The 4,828-nt window shown below is 39.8% G+C and overlaps 1 pseudogene; it reads right to left on the bottom strand.

Annotated features, from left to right (window-relative positions):
- Positions 1-960: 960 nt before the first annotated feature.
- On the bottom strand, positions 961-1,796 carry LOC150085107 (uncharacterized; annotated as a pseudogene).
- Between the last annotated feature and the right edge of the window lie 3,032 nt (positions 1,797-4,828).

Here is a 4,828-nt window from a genome sequence, read left to right on the forward strand (position 1 = left end):
AACAGTTATAAGCTAATTCTCTTAATTTTAGCAATTGATTCTGGCCTCGGGTTTTTTTGTGATAAACATAACCAGACTTCTACCTGTGGTTCCTATGTTCCAATTCCAATATAACAATTTAAAGAGAGCACACTTAACGTTTCTGGGGAGGATTTTTATAGGCTGTGCGAAGGTTTTCCAAGTATTAACTTGGAAAGCCCTGCACTTTTACAGGCTAATGTTACATTTACAGGGTTGCAAATCTATCCTCCATAAAAGCCCCTCGAGAGTAGAAACTGTTAACATTAACCATTGGTACATCTTTTGACGTAGATGTGATAGAAACTTTTTATGGTGATTTTTTGAATCCTCCGAAAATCAATTATAGGAAATAAACACAAAAATTTCATTTATTTCCTCCAGAATCACATATTTGCAGAAGTATCACAAAAAATACTTTTTGTTGGCTAATGTTATCAATACTGACAATCTTCATAATTACGAACATTTAAAAATTTTAAATGGCCATTATTTGAGGACAGTTGGGTCAAATAAAAATTTATAAAAACTGATGATAATACAGTAGTTAAAGCCATAAGCCAAAATTCAAACTTAGGATCAAATATCCAAAAATAAACCCCTACTACTGATTATAAACAATTTTACTCACACAACACATAATTCCTTAGAGTCAATACTGTAGTATCCCATAAGAAACAGGAAGGGTAAATTCAAATTACTATAACAAAACATTTAACTCAATATATTATATTACTCTAAATATATTACTAGACATATACATTAATTCTTAACAAACAGTCAATTGCCCACTGAATCCAGAAGCACTGATACAAGATAATAAAAGTGCCCCAGTTATTTTGAATATATTATATTCAACTTTATATTGCAAACTTGTAGGATAAAATATACTACTAAAATATATTACTGTAATTATACTGCACGTATAATTCTTAAGAAAGGCACTCAATTATCTTCTGCATCAAGAATCTTTGGTGCAAGATAATAACGTAAATATCCCATATTTTCAATCTTGTATTCCAATACCAATGGGCTGTCCAAAGACATTGATAGTTTCACACGTTGGGAGAGAGAAGTTGCTTTTGTGAAAAAATTCAGATATCGTAAAGCAAAAGTCAAAGAAACTGGTTCTTGCATCTCAATTGTGACAGCATCGCTTGGTTCATTTGCAGTTGCTGTCTGTGACAGTCGAATTCCACCAGTGCCAAGATCACCATCTGTAGAAAACTTAATACCATACTTATTACAAGATATTGTAACTGAGTCCCCGATACTGCTTAGTTCACGACATATTCTCTGAAATTCTATTGAGGGCATGGTAGCAACAACGTTGTATTCTGTATCAGGTATAGCTAAATGCTCTGTCTGCAAGTTCATCAATCTCATTGAAAATTCGGCATATCTGTCTTCGTTGGGGCTCTGGAATATTAAAACTATAGAATCTGAATCATTTTCTGCTTTGATAACAAGCTTGTCATCGTTTGATGCACATCTTAATACCTTGTACAGGCTATTTAAATTCAATCCCAATGTGACATTACTATCGCAACGATACTTTTGAAAGCCATCATTTCTCAAACAGAGGGATACAAGACTCACATGGGAATTATCCATGGCTTGCATCACGAGCCCTGTGCGTTGGCATTCTAAATCGGCATCGCTAATTAAGTCTTTAACTGCTTCCAACACCTTTTTAAAAAGTAAAGCCTTAGGAAGATGTGCTTCCAACATGATTACGAAGTATTCCACTTAAAAATTATTTAAATATCTTAAAATTTCAAGAGAAAATTTACCTCTTTCAAAATTTAAATTACATCACCCACACTACTCGATTAAAGGGCTACAAAAGTAAACAAAAATCCTCACAGCGCCACCTACATACGTAATCATCGAATATGTTGCATAATAATGATGCAATGACGATATGAAGTAGAGTGATGGGCGCTAAAATTTCAAGTTCATCATCGTACATTTGAATTAAAATAAGTGATATAACATCACTTTATACCCTGTTTGATGAAAAAGAAAAAAAAAAAATTCAGCGCATGTCATCACACACACACACACTGCTGGGGTAAACTGAACAAACCAATTTCGGCCCTGGAGGGATTCTGCAAGGCTCATGGGTTAGAATTTTTTTTCAGCGTGGTCTGTACGTATTAACAAGAGAGACTACTTCTACAGGGATGGGATACACTTAAATAGAAAGGGTACAAGAGTATTTGCTGATGCTATCGGACAGTGTTATGTGGGTCGGAAAACTGCTAGCTTGGGGAATCACAGACTAAAAGGTTAAAAGTAGCCGCAGGCAGAGGTGAAGGTGATTCTTGCACTACTTCTATTAGAATAAGCAGCGGCCTGGAACGAGCGGTGCTGGGGGTTTCAGAGACTGATGGCAGTCATCATGAAACAAATAAATATATGGGATGTGTTAGGGTAACTAAGAATAAGAATAGGTGCATGTATACTTGCAGGAAACCGGATGGACGTTTTTGAAATTGTAGTTGCAGCTGCATGGATGATATTTTCTGTTATGTACGTGACTGCGTCATTGATAGGCTCCTGACTGACTCCAGTCATTCTGATCAAACTTCCACCGCAGTAACCTGACAAGAAGACAAAGTCTCTCAGTAAGTATGGTGATTATCCACCTCCCAAGTAAGTGAAGGGAGAAGAGAAGAGAAGCTGATAGAAAGATCAATGGCAAAAAACGTACGGGTAGGCATGTGGAAAAAAGGTGTTTGTTCCCACATTAAGAAGGGAGAGGTCACTGTTAGTGAGCATACGCTCTATGACTCGTCCCCTTCCATTGATGTTAGCACTACCCCACAGGGTGTTATGCCCATTAAAGTCCCCAAGAAGTAAGAAAGGGGAGGCAACTGCATTACGAGATTATCAAGGTCTTTCTGGCAGATGTCAGTACAAGGTGGCAAATATATAGAGCAAACGATTAGTAAAAACCCCACTGCTATTCGAATCGCTACTGCCTCTATGCTGGTTGTAAGTCGCAGAGGCTGAAAAGAGTTATGGTTTTCCACAAGGATTGCGACTCCTCCACGACCTGGGCCAACCCCAATTCTATCTTTGCGAATGATAGTAACGTTACGTATCCTGAGGTCATCATTTGCCCTTAGGTAAGTCTCCTGTAAGCAAAAGCAAGATGGTCTGTGCTTTTGCAGGAGTGCTTTGATGTCTTCTGCATTTTGCCGGAGTCCACGACAATTCCATTGTAGGAATTTAGCCATTATTTTGGCTTGGTGGTTCCATCAGGCAGCTTCCGAAGTGCTGAGGGCTTTCTTTTGTCAGTCTTAGATTTATTTTTTCTGGGGAAGTATGGACGCTACCTGGTGTCCATATCCTCATCAGAAAAGAGTTCCAAGACTGTTTCTTCATGTACCTCCTTCTCCTCGGCATTCATTTTTTCTTGAGAACTAGGATGTATGTCAAATATCTTATTCTTTTCTCCAGAAACTTGTTTTTTTTACTGGTGAAGCATTAGGAGATACAGATATAGGAGTGGCAGCTGATTGGTCCTTTTGTGCGGGTTTTATTGAACTTAGCAGGTAGCGAGCAATAGGAGTGAATGACTGCTTTGGTGGTATGGTCATTTCGGTCTGAATTCTGATGGAACACCTCCCTGCTACATTCTGAGCGTTGGTTGATTTATTTGTATTTAGAGGTTTCACCGTTTCCTTTGCCTATTGATAAGATATGTTCAGCTGTGCCTTAAGTCGTTGAATTTCTTCTTTCCACCTCTGGCATGCTCTTAAGTAGGCCGGGTGTTCTTCTTGGCAGTTAATGCAAATTGGTTTTGCAACTGAACATGATGTTGTTTCGTGATCCTTTGCACCACACCGAGCGCAGCGCATACAAGGGCTTCACGACAAGCCATATGTGAGTGTCCGTATTTCTTGCACTTGAAGCACCGTAACGGATTTGAGACATACGGATGCACTGGGCAGTTGATATAGCCAGCTTTGATCTCATGAGAAAAAGTTGGTGAACTGAATATCGTTAAGATAATATTCCTATTCAGTCACATCCATCAGATTCCATTCCGCGATGACACCACAGGATGGAGTTCAATGTCTTGTGGGGGGATAGTGATAGGCATTCCCCCGATAGATGTTGCACGGAGGAGCTGTTGTGAGTATATATCACTTCTGGTTTCCACGAGTATGTCATCCGAATGAAGTCGTTTGACAGACTTAGGAGAGCCTGCTAACCCTTCTGGATAAAGAAGGGTGACATTTTTTCTATAGGCTTCTCATTAGTTGAGTGAATTATCAGGAACCGAGGTGTTGGACCTGATATAACCTCCTTTTTTCTGTCTTTTTGCAGAAGTGACGTTCTCTTGGTATACAGTCAAATTTTCAGTTAGGGACCAGGTTGAGGCCCCAGAAGAAATTAGCTTATCAGGATTCATGAAGTTTTTAAGTGGTTCAGTGCCCGGGCTTCCCACCCACCACGGAGCCCAAAGGGATGCCCATCTACCTGGCATGCAATAAATGCTCGGGAGCGAAATGCCAAAGCTACTCAGACACCATTTCACACCACCACCTCCAGCCTGAATCCTGTCCCTTGGACCATGAGGGTAGGCGCGTGACATTGATACGGTTGACCCTCTTATCAATGATCTTAGCAGGACCTTCCAGGACCACACGTCTTGTCGAAGCAAGGGCCAAAGTGGTGTATTGAAGCTGGGCCCCTCAACCACCAGGATCCCCCTTACTGAAAACAACTGGTCACAGCGCATGACAAACAAGCCGAATTCCATTGATGTTAGCCTGGAACCTAGGCTGTGGGCGTT

This window comes from Mastigoproctus giganteus, chromosome 6 (genome assembly GCF_048544385.1).
Source record: "Mastigoproctus giganteus isolate SK-2022 chromosome 6, ASM4854438v1, whole genome shotgun sequence".
In the NCBI taxonomy this organism is placed as follows: Eukaryota; Metazoa; Arthropoda; class Arachnida; order Uropygi; family Thelyphonidae; genus Mastigoproctus; species Mastigoproctus giganteus.